Genomic DNA, 19,251 nt, shown 5'->3' on the forward strand with positions numbered 1-19,251 from the left:
TTTGGGACGAAAAAGGCGTCATTTTGGAGCATTACGTCCCTAGAGGGACCACTGTCACCAGTGCATCGTACACATATCTCCTAAAAAATCATCTGCGGCCTGCAATCAAATCAAAGTGACGTAGATTGCTGTCAGCAGGTGTCCTTTTGCAATATGACAAAGCAAGGTCCCACACTCCCCTTACAACAGTTACAACAATCGCAGACCTGCATTTTGAGTGTCTTCCTCATCCACCACACTCACCAAACCTTGCCCCAAGTGATTTCCATATGTTTGGACCACTCAAAGAAGCAATGGGAGGAAAGAAGTTCCGTTCTGATGAAGAGGTACGCCAAGCGGTGCATGAGTGGTTGCGTGGACTACTAAAAGAAATTTTTTTTCTAAAGGAATTTATGCACTTTGTAAGTGCTGGAGGACTTCCATTGAGCATGGGGGAGATTATGTTGAAAAGGGATACAGCTTTGTACCACTTCTGCACAATAAATAATATTTAAAAAAAATATTTCAGATTTTCATTTGACTCACCCTCGTATGTGAGAGCAAGTTCCACTTTACTAGTTTTTATGGCTGCAAATGGAATAATCACCAAAGAGTAACATGGCAATTCAAAATATTTCTAGTTCTGCTAGTACTGAAACCAATATACACTGATGAGCCACAAAAATATCACTACCTGCCTAACAGCACATTGGTCCACCTTTGGAATGTAATACAGAAGTGATTCAGCACAACAGAGCTTCAAGAAGTCCCTGTCCATTTCTGTAGGTATGTGGCTTCAGATGACTATGTGGAAATCAATTAACTTTCCCAAATAATGTCTCTGTGGTTTGTGGGTGTTGAGTTAGTACCTAATTGCATCCCAGATACGTTCCAAGCCTCCACTGACAGAGTTAAATGCCAACCAATCACTTGCAAATGTTCTGAACTGGTTCACAGCAAATTCTCTAGCAATAAACCACAGTAAAACAATTTACATGCAGTTCCAATCCAGTTACATAAACCAAGAAAAGATTAACACTGCACACGGGAGCCAACAGTTAACAGAGTGTTCATTTCACAATGCTCCTAGGCTTACAAAGATAACGGGCTCAACTGGGAATTCCACATACAGCAAACATTAGAAAAGCTTAGCTCAGCAACATTTGCCATCCAAATAATCTTCAAAATTGGAGACATCAACGTATCAAAGTCTGCACATTTTGGCTACTTTCATTCAGTGATGTGCTATGGAATAATCTTTTGGGACAACTCACCATTTAAAAAAAAAAAAAAAAAAAGTTGTAGCCAGAAAAAAGTAGTTCAAATTAAATGTAGTGTTCCTCCAAGAACCTCATGTCGCAATCTATTTGAACATTTAGGTATATTAACCACTACCTCACAGTATCTCCTCTCACTCATGGCTTTCACACTTCTCAATTCCTCTGAATATGAAACAAATGAGGCATACCATCATTATAACACAAGACGGAAAGGTGATGTGCACTGTGAATAGAAAAATCTCTCTGGTACAAAAAGGGGTAAAGTACACAAGTAAAAAAATCTTTAACACTTTTCCGAGTAATATAAAGTGTCTAAAAGAAAAGAAAACGCTATTTTTCAAAAAAAAAAAAAAAAAGAAGAAGCCAAAGGAATTCCTACTGGAAAAATGTTTCTACTCTTTAGATGAATTCTTGAGCAGAGATAAATAATCTGATTAGTAATTCAGATTATTCCCTTTGTCATTGTATCTGTATTGTTTTTTATCACTATTGTATTTTTGTATTGTATTGTTTATTATCTCTATTATATTGGTGTGTTGTACCAGTTTTGAATCATTCATCTACCATGAGTAATATAGCAGTATGTATTGCATTGTATGATATCTATATTTTATCTGCTTTGACTCGTTCCACATCCGTGTGTAATCATGCCATACTGGACCTATGGAATATGTATCTCAAATAAACAAATAAATAAATAAAACTATCAGGTTCAGAGCAGGACAGCCTGGTGCCCGAGACACGGACGTGAGTTGACTATCGTGCTCCTCGAAACACTACACCGTGACTCTGGCCTCATTTCTCAGACATTTACTGTGCTGAAAGATGCCATCGGCATCAGGAAAGGACATCGAGCATAAAGAGACACAGCTGGTCTGCAATAATGTTATCATAGTCCACAACTGTCACAGTGCCTTTGATTACTATCATAGGTCTCACAGAAGCCAAGGCGCACATCCTCCATAACTGTCCTCACCGATCGGTGTGCACGGCACTGTGCATGCCTCGAGCAGTTGTTTGCCTCGATGACAGCTTTCCCGGACAAGATTGTCGATTGAACTAGTATTGCAAGAAAGACGATTCATCTGACTGGGCAACTTGTTTTCCACGAGTCACGGCCGAATTTCGACGGTGCCCGGCCCACTTTAGTCTTAACTGACAGCATCAATCGGGTCGACACAGGAGCACTTAGGGGTTGTCCGATGCGAAGCACAATTTTCGACAGTGTATGCTGAACAATATGCTCTGCATCACTTGTGCATGCACCAGCATTCTACCCTGTCATCAAATCTGCCACAGATCCTGATCGACAGTGGAGGGAAGCCTCCGAGATCCACGTTCTGTGATGAGGCACGGATGTCTTAACACCTAGTCACATATACACGGTTTCACCATCCTTCAACTGCTTTCCACAAATGCTCACAACTATAGCACATGGGCAGCAGACCAGCTTCACTGTTTCCGAGATGCTCGTTCCTGGGCACTGAGCCACAACTGCCTGCTCTTTCCGAAGTCACTTATGTCAGCAATTTCCCCCATTTGTGGGCCACATCAATACTATAATGATTTTTCAATTCATTTCTGCACCACTCAAATACGAGGTGCATTCAAGTTATAAGGCCTCCGATTTGTTTTATCCGGATGGAAAGAGATAGAAACATACGCATTGTTTTAAAATGAGGCCGCGTTCATTGTCAATACGTCCCAGAGATGGCAGCACCGTAAGGCAGATGGAATTTTACCGCCAGTGGCGAGAATGAGAACTGTTTTAAATACTTAAAATGGCGACGTTTTCCTTACTTGAACAGCGTGCAATCATTCGTTTTCTGAATTTCCGTGGTGTGAAACCAATTGAAATTCATCGACAGTTGAAGGAGACATGTGGTGATGGAGTTATGGATGTGTCGAAAGTGCGTTCGTGGGTGCGACAGTTTAATGAAGGCAGAACATCGTGTGACAACAAACCGAAACAACCTCGGGCTCGCACAATCCAGTCTGACGACATGATCGAGAAAGTGGAGAGAATTGTTTTGGGGGATCGCCGAATGACTGTTGAACAGATCGCCTCCAGAGTTGGCATTTCTGTGGGTTCTGTGCACACAATCCTGCATGACGACCTGAAAATGCGAAAACTGTCATCCAGGTGGGTGCCACGAATGCTGACGGATGACCACACGGCTGCCCGTGTGGCACGTTGCCAAGCAATGTTGACGCGCAACGACAGCACGAATGGGACTTTCTTTTCGTCGGTTGTGACAATGGATGAGATGTGGATGCCATTTTTCAATCCAGAAACAAAGCGCCAGTCATCTCAATGGAAGCACACAGATTCACCGTGACCAAAAAAATTTCGGGTAACTGCCAGTGCTGAAAAAATGATGGTGTCCGTGTTCTGGGAAAGCGAGGGCGTAATCCTTACCCATTACGTTCCAAAGGGCACTACGGTAACAGGTGCATCCTACGAAAATGTTTTGAAGAACGAATTCCCTCCTGCACTGCAACAAAAATGTCCTGGAAGGGCTGCGCGTGTGCTGTTTCACCAAAACAACGCACCCGCACTTCAAGCTAACGTTACGCAACAGTTTCTTCGTGATAACAACTTTGAAGTGATTCCTCATGCTCCCTACTCACCTGACCTGGCTCCTAGTGACTTTTGGCTTTTTCCCACAATGAAAGACACTCTCCGTGGCCGCACATTCCCCAGCCGTGCTGCTATTGCCTCAGCGATTTTCCAGTGGTCAAAACAGACTCCTAAAGAAGCCTTCGCCGCTGCCATGGAATCGTGGCGTCAGCGTTGTGATAAATGTGTACGTCTGCAGGGCGATTACGTCGAGAAGTAATGCCAGTTTCATCGATTTCGGGTGAGTAGTTAATTAGAAAAAAAATCGGAGGCCTTAGAACTTTAATGCACCTCGTACTTCTCTCACTTAAGCATGTGTCTGCTACAACAGCATTCAATCTCCTGGCGGGCGGTGGTCTTAACGGTTTGACGCACTGGTGTATGTACAAAACTGATGATATTGTTCATGAAGAAATTAATGATGTGACAGGAGAAAAATTTTAAAAGTTCTGTCATAGATTTCATTTACACTGAGGAAACTGTCAATATAAGACACTCAAGTCTGCATTATTTAATCATTCAAGTCTATTAAATACAATCTGAAATCAATACAGAAAAATGACCTGTGGCACTGTGTATGAACCTGATAATCCCACATAAAAAAAGCTGATACAACTGAGTGACTGCTAATGCCATCTGTTACCATTTGCCAAATAATGGAATTTATATATCTCTTTCCATTCTCACTCCAGAGAAGCCACTAGTGGTTACATCTATAACTAAGCATTCTCTAGTGCAAGAAAGCTAGACTTTTCAATTTTAGATTAACTCAGGAAATGTACTCTGAATTTGAAATATTGAAATATATCATTAATTGGATAATCATATGAATAACAGGCAACATGTTTACGTGTGTATGTTGTCTATTTTCGACAAGGATCTTGTTGGCTGAAAGCTCACTTTCTGAAAGTCTTTTTATTGTGTCTGTGACTCAGCATCTCCGCTATATGGTGAGTAGCAACTATCTTTTTCATAATATTGTTACATTCCATCCTGGATTTTCCATTGTTTACCAAATTCAGTAATTATTTTTAGGCAACAATGATGACTGCTCTGTTGAAGCTTTTAGTAATTTGAATAATTATACAGATTCCAAGAATGAACCAAAAGACATACAAAATTAAATGCTGAGTTATTTATTAATACCCAGAGATATATTGATGGTAACTCAAGGAAACAAAATATTTGCAGTAGACACGCAAAACTTTTAGTCTTCGTTGATCCATTGTGAACATGGGACAGTAGCTCGTCAAATATTTAACAATGAAATTGTCCAAACAGATGTGCAAATTGAGAAGTTATTTTATTTTGTTTTCACTACCAGCTTCGGCTATTCAATATGCCATCTTCAAGGCCCCATATGGACCTCTCAAAAATTATTACTTTGAGATGCATATGGGGTCTGAAGATGGCATATTTAATAGCTGAAACTGGTAGTTCAAAATAACTCCTCAATTTGCATGGCTGTTTGGTGGATTTCTTTGTTACACATTAAATTTCCTGTTCTAGCGAGACACAACAGCACTAGTAATAAATACCGAGCGAGGTGGCGCAGTGGTTAGCACACTGGACTCGCATTCGGGAGGACGATGGTTCAATCCCGCGTCCGGCCATCCTGATTTAGGTTTTCTGTGATTTCCCTAAACTGCTCAAGGCAAATGCGGGGATGGTTCCTTTGAAAGGGCACGGCCGACTTCCTTCCCCCTCCTTCCCTAATCCGATGAGACTGATGACCTCGCTGTTTGGTCTCTTCCCCCCAAATAACCCAACCCCAACTAGTAATAAACATTAGGTACATAAAATAGTGTAAAATACCAGGAAGTGATATCTAATGTGTCTTGCCTTGCTGCATTAAGTGATAGTAGGCGGGTTTGTGACTTTGAATGCTACTAATGAAAAATCTAAGTTAAGATTTTTTGTTGGCCGTGAGATTCTTCCTGATGGTGTAGCAAAAGCTTATACTGCTTCTTTTGCAATAAATCAGTGAGTTTCGATATTTGGTGGGTTAGAATGTATTGCACATGCATAATTGATATATTGTTATATGAAAATATTAAATATGTAAATTCATACTTACATATTCTGCTAATAATACCTACTGTTTACTAGTAGGTTATTTATTATTTTGGGCATTTTAAAGTGTATTTTATAACCACATAAATTCGTACCAGTTAAGGCCTGTTTAACCCTAGAATACTTAGGGGAGAAATATTACATTGCAAACTGCACTGTTCCAAATTATACTCAAAGGAACTCATAATTTATTGGTTATACTTTAGTTAATTGCAGTTATTAGATCTCCAATCATATGTTACATACCAAATTAGTTACAAAAGTCCTATCTTATACTCTACTACTATCTCAAATTTCACAAGGGTTAATGGAAGCACATTTTTTTTCTTTTTCTTTTTTAAATAATACTATTTATTTGACACACGTTGCTAATGCTAAAATCTTTCCAGGCTATGTGCGATCGGCCTAATCTGAGAGTGCAAAATATCAATAGCCCACCAACTGACACAACCAATTTTAGTGCTCTCAATGAGGTGAGTTTGGAGGCCAACAATGCAATACAGAAAAATTTTGCAGTTCTGAAATAGACTAATTCAATTAACATGATGGAAAGTGTGTACCATGTCATCAATAGCCTAAAAAAAGAATTAGTGAAATTTAAAGATTAATGTTGTTAACATTCTATTTTCCAAATACGTTAAATTTTAGTTTGCATGAACTGCATTTCTCTATTTTAATTGAAGGTGAGGTAACAGTAGCAAAAGGGAGAGAAGGAAACGTAGTAGGTGAACATGGATTGGGGCTAAGAAATGAAAGAGGAAGCCGCCTGGTAGAATTTTGCACAGAGCACAACTTAATCATAGCTATCACTTGGTTCAAGAATCATAAAAGAAGGTTGTATACATGGAAGAAGCCTGGAGATACTAAAAGATTTCAGATATATTATATAATGGTTAGACAGAGATTTAGGAACCAGGTTTTAAATTATAAGACATTTCCAGGGGCAGATGTGGACTCTGACCACAATCTATTGGTTATGAACTGTAGATTAAAACTCAAGAAACTACAGAAAGGTGGTAGTTTAAGGAGATGGGACCTTGATAAACTGACTAAACCGGAGGTCGTCCAAATAGCATTTGATATGCAGCAAAGCCCACCAACACCACACTTGGGTACCAGAGTCACATTTTATTACATGTCACAAGAAATACTAGCATGTTTATACAGGGTGTTACAAAAAGGTACGGCCAAACTTTCAGGAGACATTCCTCACACACAAAGAAAGAAAATATGTTATGTGGACATGTGTCCGGAAACGCTTACTTTCCATGTTAGAGCTCATTTTATTACGTCTCTTCCAATCACATTAATCATGGAATGGAAACACACAGCAACAGAACGTACCAGCGTGACTTCAAACACTTTGTTACAGGAAATGTTCAAAATGTCCTCCGTTAGCGAGGATACGTGCATCCACCCTCCGTCGCATGGAATCCCTGATGCGCTGATGCAGCCCTGGAGAATGGCATATTGTATCACAGCCGTCCACAATACGAGCACGAAGAGTCTCTACATTTGGTACCGGGGTTGCGTAGAGGAGAGCTTTCAAATGCCCCCATAAATGAAAGTCAAGAGGGTTGAGGTCAGGAGAGTGTGGAGGCCACGGAATTGGTCTGCCTCTACCAATCCGTCGGTCACCGAATCTGTTGTTGAGGAGCGAACGAACACTTCGACTGAAATGTGCAGGAGCTCCATCGTGCATGAACCACATGTTGTGTCGTACTTGTAAAGGCACATGTTCTAGCAGCACAGGTAGAGTATCCCGTATGAAATCATGATAACGTGCTCCATTGAGCGTAGGTGGAGAACATTGGGCCCAATCAAGACATCACCAACAATGCCTGCCCAAACGTTCACAGAAAATCTGTGTTGATGACGTGATTGCACAATTGCATGCGGATTCAACATTACCTTCCTTCAATTGGGCCAACTGGCGGTGAATCGAGGAAGTACAGTACACACTGACGAAACTAACATGAGCTCTAACATGGAAATTAAGCGTTTCCGGACACATGTCCAAATAACATCTTTTCTTCATTTGTGTGTCAGGAATGTTTCCTGAAAGTTCGGCCATACCTTTTTGTAACACCCTGTATGTATACCTAAAACAACTAGAAGGGTCAACAGATGCCGAGCACTTGATCACTTGGTCACACTGATGTGGAGACCGAAACAAAAATGTGAATTTGGTATCCTTTGTACTATGTTGTTCATGTATGGAAATTATTCCATACAGTGGAACATAAATTTTTTATACCTGGGCATACATTCTTATATTGTGACTGACTGCAGTGTTATGGAGATAAAGAAGAGAAAAATGTATAAGAAGGTTGGTAAAAATCAGTAGACCCATGCAAGGAGAAACAGACTATTTATGCGAATCAGATGGCCCAGAGAGACTGTGTCAGTTGACAAAAAGATTCACAAGAATGGCGAGCACACTATTCCAGTGAATTCAGATTCCCTGGAAATTCCCAATTGTGTAGACAGGTCACACCTCTGTAAAAACCATTTTCATTTCTGAATGAAAACAAGCCATTTGATTTTAATACTGGGTGGTTATAATTAAACTTTCCCTATTTAACACATTATAACATGGAAACTAATCACCGTATGAGTACCAAACTTGGTAGCATTAATGTCAAGGACATGGGGAAGAGAAATAATGCAGAATCAATTCAGTTGAAACACTTAATGTGCTGCTACAGTAAATCATAGTAGGTACAACACACAAATGTGTCAGTAAAATTTTTAATAAAGACATAAATGTCTGATCTTCTGAGCACGAAATTTTTCTAAATGTACGTCCTGAAAGACATGATTTTTAAATGAGAGTCAATCGCTCTGTGATTTAAGAAATTCATTGTACATTCTCGCACATAATTCATCTTGCATAAAAGGAAATTTACTTTGAAAGTAACGCTTTTCAAACAACCATTCGAAATATTTTCCCGTGACCTATCAGAAATAGGTTCGTTTCAGCAGTTGCCATAGAGCGCCAGAAACAGGTGTCGCCGCGGTTGCGCAGCTACAATGATACAGGAAGCCCGTATGTTCGTAGGTGTAAAACATTAGAAGATCTTACACAGTGTCATAAAAGAAACAAGACATCAGAGGATACTCCAAGAACATCGGAATTTCGTGAACTATACTACAATGCGTGATTCGGCTTAAGTGCACATTTGTATGTCCAGATTCAGATGTAAATTTTCTTGAGTACCGGTATTGTAACGGTATTGTATTATGTCACATTTGGTTTTTTATTGTGGCATAATGTCACACTTGAGATCAGCGAACAGTTGAAACCAGCCAACAGTGTGAAATTAAACAGTTCGTTTCTAATAAACTGACTACCTCAGCAGAAATGATTAATAAAAGCCAAATCTCTTTAGCAAACCGACAAAGATAACTATCTCATGTTTGGTTCATTATTATGGCATAGCGCCATACATGCTAGAAGATGAAAACACCCACTTTTGAAATGCATCGAACAGTTGAAACTAGCCCATACATAGTATGGAATTAAACACTTCGTTTCTAATAAATTGACTGCCTCAGCGGAAAAGATTAATAAAAGCCAAACTTCTTTAGCAAACCGACAAAAATAATTTCATTTTTCTGCAAGGCGATTAAGAAGGAAGACATTGAATTCAGAGGTATGCTGCTGGATTTGTTATTTGTAGCTTCAAAGAACACACGTGTTATGGAGATACTTCGGGAACTCAAATGGGAATACCTGAGGGAAGAAAACAAACTGTTCATGAAATGCTATTGAGAAAGTTTATACTGACAATTGAAGCAGACTGCAGAATGATTATACTGCTGCCAATGTGCATTTCACACAAGGACCACAAAGATTAAAGAAATTTGGGCTCATACGGAGGCATATAGACACTCATTTTTCTCTCACTCTATCTGCAAGTGTAACAGGAAACAGAATGACTAGTGGTGGTACGAGGTGCCTTTTGCCACTGACTGTACGGTAGCTTGTGGAATATGTATGTAGACGCAGATGCGAACAGCTATGTCTGGAGTTCTTTGTGGCTGCAAAACTTGGCCAGTGCGGAGGTAGAAACTGAATTTATTAACAGTATTTGACACGTGCTGTTACAGGAGACTGATTAAGTGGACCAACTGAGTACGAACAGAGGTGACTTGCGAAAAGATGGCGTGAAAAAAATGCCTAATTGAGAACGTAATGAAGTAGAGACATGGAAAATAACTGCTGTGTACGGACTGATCACCGTCTTACAGCAACCCCTTTCACACCTTACTCGTGCCAGTGGCCTACACGATGGAGTGACAGGAGCCACACTTTTACGCGATGGAATACGAACGTACCACAATTTTAGCGCATACTTCCAAATACTGGGACAGTGCCATTAGAGAAACCATTGAAATTTGCACCAGGGATAATCGTATCAATTGGGACTACAGCCACAATCTCAGCAAGACTTGGGAACCAGCAATGGGTCTAATTAAGAATACACTCAGCAAACACAATGATCTGGAGACGAGGTGGGCAAATCAACTTCACCGACCCTACCACAGACACTGATGCGTGCAGTGTCTACATGACTGCTGATGTACACCCTCAGTTGCTGAACACAGAGGAACAGCTTGTGGTCTGAGAAGATATAAGTTGGAGCTCAGGTCACCAGTGCACCTGACGATGGCAACACATCTGATCACAGAAATATTGTGCCCTTCGGACATCATGGAAAGGTCTGTGGACTGTACAAACACTTTAAATTTGTCATTTGTGCCAAATTGCCAATTACAGACTTCTGTGAATCAAATGATAACCAAAAATGACCACGAACAGTTCCTGTAAAAAAACAACTACATATTTAATACACTTGTTCTGCATTATTTATCTGAGCTGTGTTCTCACTGTGCCTCCACCGGTTGGGTCATATCTACTCACGACAAGGTGTTTGTCCGAGACCACAGTTTTTCACACGTATTACTTGGAGAAAGCTTTTGACAATGTTGACTGGAATAATCTCTTTCAAATTATGAAGGTGGCAGGGGTAAAATACAGGGAGCGAAAGGCTATTTACAATTTGTACAGAAATCAGATGGCAGTTATAAGAGTCGAGAGGTTTCAAAGGGAAGCAGTGGTTGGGAAGGGAGTGAGACAGGGTTGTACCCTCTCCCCGATTTATTCAATCTGTATATTGAGCAAGCAGTAAAGGAAACAAAAGAAAAATTCGGAGTAGGTATTAAAATCCATGGAGAAGAAATAAAAACTTTGAGGTTTGCCGATGACATTGTAATTCTGTCAGAGACAGAAAACGACTTGGAAGAGCAGCTGAACGGAATGGACAGTGTCTTGAAGGGAGGATATAAGATGAACATCAACAAAATCAAAACGAGGGTAATGGAATGTAGTCGAATTAAGTCGGGCGATGCTGAGGGAATTAGATTAGGAAATGAGACGCTTAAAGTAGTAAAGGAGTTTTGCTATTTGGGGAGCAAAATAACTGATGATGGTCGAAGTAGAGAGGATATCAAATGTAGACTGGCAATGGCAAGGAAAGCGTTTCTGAAGAAGAGAAATTTGTTAACATCGAGTATAGATTTAAATGTCAGGAAGTCGTTTCTGGAAGTATTTGTATGGAGTGTAGCCATGTATGGAAGTGAAACATGGATGATAAATAGTTTGGACAAGAAGAGAATAGAAGCCTTTGAAATGTGGTGCTACAGAAGAATGCTGAAGATGAGATGGGTAGATCACCTAAGTAATGAGGAAGTATTGAATAAGATTGGGGAGAAGAGGAGTTTGTGGCACAACTTGACCAGAAGAAGGGATCGGTTGGTAGGACATGTTTTGAGGCATCAAAGGATCACAAATTTAGCATTGGAGGGCAGTGTGGAGGGTAAAACTCGTAGAGGGAGACCAAGAGATGAATACACTAAGCAGATTCAGAAGGATGTAGGCTGCAGTAGGTACTGGGAGATGAAGCAGCTTGCACAGGATAGAGTAGCATGGAGAGCTGCAGCAAACCAGTCTCAGTACTGAAGACCACAACATCAGGTGTTATTGTCCACGTACTACTGCTGCTCCAGAAAGCACAGCAGGCCTAGAAGATGACTCCTATCAGCACGATGCCTCCTGAACCCTCCGACTGCATGTCACGTACCAGTTCCCCAGTAAAAGAATTCTGAAAGTGCCTTCGCCATTCCAGCTGTTTAACAAAAGGATCGAGCTGTGGGAAAACTACACGACAGCAGGGAGCAATATTTTCTTTCCCTCAATATCACAGGTGACACTCAGTAGTACGCCTCCTTTTTGGTGTATGCAGCCCCTGCAATACGAAGGTTGCTGCAGCCTCCCACGTTGACAGGCCTCCCTCACCCTCCTGTACGAATATTTGAAGTTGTGGCCGCTAGAATATTTCGGTTCTCAAACGTATATCGTGGCTGCCCGTTGTTAAGTTTTTCAGTCACTTTGAGCTCAGTGTACAGTCTTACAGGGAGTGTATAGCCATGTTGCAGGACCCATCCAGAGACTGCACATTCCAGTGTGAAAAGCCTAAATGGAAACAATCTTACTCAGCATCCCCAGTCACGGTCACAATTCTCGGCCACTCACCAGATGGAAGACTCTGCATCGAGCTGGAGCTCAATGATCCAATGTCGGATACGTGCTTCCCATCCTTAGGTCCTTTGAACAGTTGCTTGGATTGTAACGAAGCAGGGTTGCTCACTGCTATCCTGTTTTGGTTTTACACTCCTTCAGTAACTTAGTTAAGCAATGAACTTTTATTTTTTTTCATTTTCACTACTCAGATTCCGACTACAGATTCTGTAGAATTCAGAAATAGTTTAAATAAAATTCCCCTAGTAAAATCTATTATTTCAGTACATTCTAATGTCTATTCTGAAAGTAATGAGCTAATCACTTTTATCGGAAATGCATACTATTAACAGCTATGGACAATGACGTATATTGTGCAATACATATTAAGTAAAATTCGAGTGAGCTAATAGATCAAATTCAGCTATAAGACTGCATCCAAAAGAAAGTCTAAATTTTACTGATTCCAGCAAAGCGTTTAAATTAACCTAAAGCCTATTAGTTAAATAGATTTAAAATCTGTAGTCTGTATGACTTTCAGTGCCAATTGTGCCCAAACTACTAAATAATTCCGAGATCTGTTTCGATAGTTTTGCTAACTTTATTTTTCTACGTAAAATAACTCCAGTCTCAACTTAGTAAGTACATTAATTAAGAATTAAGTAAATTTGAATATGTAAAAATTATTGTTCAAAAGGGCTGCCGTGGTTATAAGTCGGGAATTCCCACAGCGGATGCACAAGTTAGTTCCGCGTATTTAAGTTGATACAGCTCATTTGTGTTATTTAAATAATAAAACCCAATAGTTAACTTCAAAACCAGTTAGAAAGGATCATTTTAACCCTGGGAAATTATAAACTATAATATATTAACAGAAATAGTCAAATATTCAAGCGCTCTCATACATAAGGTCCGAGCTGATGCAGTTCTTAGTTAGTTCTCGGTCAGATTCTCTCGGAGCAAAAGTTCGGCAAGTCGGTTAATTTTTCGGCAATTGTAATTGTGAACTTTGTTAAAGACTGGAAGTTTTTGACCTACCTAATGTGACGATTAAGTGTAAGAGGCCCGGTCACACGAATATTGTGTGTGCGAGTGATAACAAATAAATCGCACTGTGGTTGACATAAATGTTCAACAGTGAATACGGTCTTGACTTTTGATTTTGGAAAACTTAACCTAGGATCCCGGCTTCTTAATTTCAGTGTGATTTAGGTGAGACGGACCCAGCTACCGGGAAGACAATATCGAATAAGCAAAGCGAGGTAGGTCGGGAACACTGCGCACTATCCACTGGGTGAGGAAATGTTTCAATACCGGTATATCCGGTTGTGAAGTGAACTTTAAGTGGCACTAATAAATAAGGACACAGCCCGGCACATTACAAGATCCTCAAGCTGCTTTGCAGGACTCCTCCCAGGTTTTTGCCACCTGCCCGACTTGACGGTCTCAGCTCCACCACTGGTCCTCACACTGACCCTAATCACCCACCGAGGCCAAAACCCTTTCAGACGTGTCACCCCACAACAGCTGCCCTTTTGTTGCAGTTGGTTTTTAACACATCATCAACACAGCTATTACCACCAAGCCAAATGCTCGATCTGTGTCAAAACAGGACACAAAGGCCGGTATTACACTATCAAATTTCTTTGTCAAAGATATTTGACGGTGTAATAGGAATTTTGTCAAATGTCGTCCAATATTTGATCAAATCTAGGGGCCTCGCTGTAGATTTGATCAAAGAAATCGCTTGTCTTCTGTTCACTGCAATGTGACACGTTACCACGTGGAGCGCTAGCATCGCTGCAGTGTTCTGTCGTCTGTAGTGTTTTTATAAACACTGCTGGTAAATACAATTGGTGTGTACCGACAACTACAAAATTAATAGAGACGTATGAAGCTGATGAGGTGCTTTACAAAGTTAGGCACCCTGAATACAAAAACAGATTAAGAACATTGGAGACCTGACCTAACCTAACCTAACCTAAACTAACCTAACCCAACCCTCTCCTGTAGCAAGGAATTGGAGTTTTATAGCGAGCCTGTCTTCTGAAGATGTAGCGGTTCTTTAGTGAATATTGTGCTTTGTGATATGAGGATACACTTCACTGAGCACATACAGAAATGTATGCTCATCCATTCTTAAGTAATTGTTGTACGACTTGACGTCTTCCACTGAAGCTCACGTACCAAGTTTTGTTGAATGCTTTTATCGTGTCGTCATAAAACTCACGGCTTCACCCAGATCAGATTAGTTTTTCGTTCCATAGATCTGTGCTGAGGAGATCCTCGTGGATGTGGAACATGTCAATTTTTTTAAGCTGAAATAACAATACTAATAGTATGAATAAATACAATACATAATTTATTTCTATTAAAAATTTCGTCGATGGAGTAGGAGTTGGCCACTAGTAAGTCTTTCAGGCTCCTTTTAAACTGATCTTTATTTGTAACTAAATTTTTTATGTTTGCTGGCAAATTATTGAAGATGAGTGTTCCTGAGTAGTGGACCCCTTTTTGAACTAAAGTAAGTGCTTTTAAGTCCTTGTGCAGATCATTTTTGTTCCTGGTATTGTATGTATGAACTGAACTGATTGTTGGAAAAAAGAGATATATTATTTAGCACAAATTTCATTAAGGAGTAAATATACTGAGAGGCGGTAGTTAGTATACCCAGTTCTTTGAAGAGGTTTCTGCAGGACGTCCGTGAATTTACTCCACAAATAATACGTATTACACACTTTTGGACTCTGAAAACTTTTGTTTGACTTGAAGAGTTACCCCAGAATATTATACCATATGACATTATGGAATGAAAGTGGGCAAAGTATGCAAGCTTTTTCATTTTTATGTTGCCTATGTCTGCTAACACTCGAATTGCAAATACAGATTTGTTAAGGGATTTCTGCAGTTCTGTGGTGTGCTCACCCCAACTGAATTTATTATCATGTTGCAATCCCAGGAATTTAAGACTGTCAACCTCGTATGCATGGTTCCCTTTTTTCCCCCACTTCTTTTCCGCATGTCCACACAATGCAATTGCGGTACGTACAACTGCTGCGGTTAATAACAAGTTGTTGTCAGCCATCTTGAACTTTGACGAAAAATTTGATGACAGTGTAATACCCCTTCTAGTGCTACGTCAAAGATCCTTGTCAAATATATTTGACGGAATATTTGATCACAGCTTTGATCAAATCTTTGACAAAGAAATTTGATAGTGTAATACCGGACAAAGCTCACGTCTGTCAGTCATCCCTTACAATGAATGTGGATTGCACCCATCTGATTCTGAGTTAGATTAGGTCCCTCATGGCTACTCTTTGGATGTCTTGCATATCCAAGCCATACTCCCTATTTCTGATAGGCTGTCAACATTTACAGTGGATGTCAATGTCATTTCCGTGGTTTTTCAAATTGAAACAAGTTCTCCAATGCCCGTCATCGATTGTGACATGTATCATCACATGGGCTCCGCTCCACTTAAGGAATTTTTCAAAGAACTCTTGAAGTTACAACAGCAACAACACCATTGAAGTCAAAGGGAAGTTTAATGTTTGGATCCAGTACCAGGCAGCTGCCTTCATGACACGTATCCCTGTGGTTACTGCAACACGGGTCTTGGGCATTTAGACCTTTTCAATGCCTCAGGTTTGGAAGCCTTTGACTCCACCAACAGTATCCAGCCATCTACCGTATTTACTCGAATCTAAGCTGCACTCGAATCTAAGCCGCACCTGAAAAATGAGACTCGAAATCGAGAAAAAAAAAAAAAAAAATCCCCGAATCTAAGCTGCACCTGAATTTTAAGACTCTTAATTCAAGGGGAGAGAAAAGTTTTAGGCCACACCTCCAAATCGAAACAAAGTCGGTCCATTGTAATATGAGACACAATTTAGATTGAATGAATGAGGATACAGCTACAGTCGTTTGGTTCCAGTCGTAAGCTTAGCAGTTAAGCTTTACCAGGTAGCCATTGCTATGTGTCAGGCGCTCCATCCGTTTTTATACGGGTACCCTTCCCTTTTTCACATGCTTCGTCTGGTTTGAATGGATTGATTATTTTTCTTTGATCTGATAAGCGCCGTTTTCTTTGTTATAGGTGTTTACATCACTTTAAGCTGAAAATGCATTACTGTACTGTGTAATGCACTGTTTGTGGCATTCTGATAATGAGTGTTGACGGCCTGTACCGCTCGCGGCATGGCTTGCTTTTGTGTGCGCTACCGCCGCTTACTATTAAAAAAAAAGAGAGGAATTGTCTCATAACCGAAACAATGGCAAGAGCCTGCTATTTGTTGTTACTTACACTGCTGCTTTCTTTGATATTGATCAACAAGAACCAAATAATAGACTGTGTATGATAGCAGATGTTCTGAACGAGAGTTTAGCGAAAGCTTTTCTCCGTTGAAAACCTTTGCAGACGCCTCTTTAGTACATTACATTCTGCACAGAAATTAGAGCCATCTTAGATTTAAAAATCTAGTCAATTGCCGGTGCTTGATTTCTGACTGTATCACTTAGGCATAAGAATAATATGAATATAAACATGACACGATACGTATATTCTTCCGCGTTTGCTGTTGTCTCACTGTAGTTTCGTAGTTTATTAGGCAGACAAGATTTAAATGAGATAGCAGCAAACACGAAATAATACATGGCAAAATGTTTACATTCGTACTATTCTTATAGTGAAGAGAATACTGCATGTGATTCACAATTCATAAAAGTTCCTATTAGCAACCATCTCTTCTCACAGAAAGGAAAAGTTCAGAACGTAGAGATATTGACAAACATCCCAAACAGTCTTACAAGTCGGATTTTCGTAGTACATTGAAATGCTGCTACATTCGATGATGAACAATATGGAATTTGTATTTACTTCGTTGGATAATGTATGAAAATGCAGTGGTCGAAACTCGGGGTGGAGAAAAAAAAGTTTGTCTTCCACCTTTTTTTTCTTTTTTTTTTCTGACACAGAGGTTTTGGCGCCAGTATTTGTCTTTGTAACTGCAAAGCACGACTGTGTAGCGCTACATATATTCGATGGCATAAGTTAGTTGTGGCGGCACCTACCAAATTTTTCAGAACTTCCGCTTACTTTGCACTCGATTCTAAGCCGCAGGCAGTTTTTTGAATTTAAAAAACCGGAAAAAAAGTGCGGCTTGGATTTGAGTAAATACGGTATGGCCACTTGGTATTTATGGAACTTTCGTAAAAAATGCAAATCCCCTTTATCGTGGCCATCTACCGGTATCACAGGCCATCAGCACTCAGGTGTAAGCTTCAGAAAAGCTCCATGCCTACAAGATGAGGGTCCCTAATGGTCAGTGGGCCACCCTGATCATCTTTGTGGAAAAACTGAACGGGTTGCTAAGGATTTCTGGAGACTTAAAGGCCACAATCAACACCTACTCTGTCACTGATGCCTACACTGGCCCAGAAGTTGAAGACATCACTGTGCACCTTGCTGGTGGGCAAAATCTTCAAAAAGACTGATTTACAGGACGCTTACCTTCAAATCCCCTTAGATGAAGCATCAAAAAGCATTTCAGTAATCAACACTGCTTTTGGTCTTTTCAGTTATAATAGGCTTCCTTTTGGTGTTGCCAGTGCACCAGCTATAATGCAATGGTAGTCAGAAAATCTGACATGAGATGTGCCTGGAGAGGCTAACTATATAAATGACACTCTTGTTGCAGGTAAAAGTGCTCAAGATGTAGCAACCCAACTAGATACCTCATTTGTTGTGCAATGAGGACATTTTTTAAAATTTAATTTAATTAATTTTTATTTTTTTTATTTTTTCAGCAGGTCGAATATTTGAGATATGCCTTTTGTGTCTAAAGGAAACGGTCCACACTGCATTACATCTGAGCTGTCCAGAAACTTCTGGCCCCTAAGGACATTAAACAACTCCAATCTGTCTTAGGACAACTCGACTGCTATACAAAATTCATCTTTCATGCAGCAGCCACAGTGAAACCCCTCCGTCAGTTGCTGCAGAAAAATGTCGAATAGAATTCGACTTGTCATGTGTGACAAAGCTTTCCAGGATATAAAACAAGGTCTCTATTGTCCAACATGCGCTATGACCTACAACCCAACCACATCATTGATTGCGGCAGCTGACACTTCAGACCACGGGTTTGGTGCAGTCGTGTCTCGTGAAGAAGTCAATGGGGATGAATGCCCTGTTGCATTTATCTCAAAAATATTAACACTGGTGCAACACAGTTACAATCAGAGAGAGAAGAAAGCTCTGACTACTGTGTTTGCTCTGAAGAAGTTCCTCAATTATATGTACGACAGACAGTTTGCACTAGTAACTGACCGTAAACATTTTTGCCATTGTCCAAGGGTGATTAGAATATTCCAACTGGGATGGCATGCTGTGTCCAGTGGTCTGCATTAATTCTGTTTGGATGCTCCTACGACAAAGTATTGTTCCATGGTTCAACATCAGGATGTATACGTGGGCAAGGAAAAAAAAATTCCCGGCTTTTTCCCAGTTAAAAATACACTTTCTCCCGGGTGAAAATACACTTTTTCCGTGTTAAGTGACAGTATACTCTTCCTCGGCACTGTAAAAGTCATCAATCCTTTGAATGTTTATGGTTTTATATACCGACGTAGACTTTCCTGGCACCTTACAAAACGAAACTAAGGGGGAAAAACACATTTTGAAAGACCTATGATATGCAGCAACATGTACGCTG

This window comes from Schistocerca americana, chromosome 11 (genome assembly GCF_021461395.2).
Source record: "Schistocerca americana isolate TAMUIC-IGC-003095 chromosome 11, iqSchAmer2.1, whole genome shotgun sequence".
In the NCBI taxonomy this organism is placed as follows: domain Eukaryota; kingdom Metazoa; phylum Arthropoda; class Insecta; order Orthoptera; family Acrididae; genus Schistocerca; species Schistocerca americana.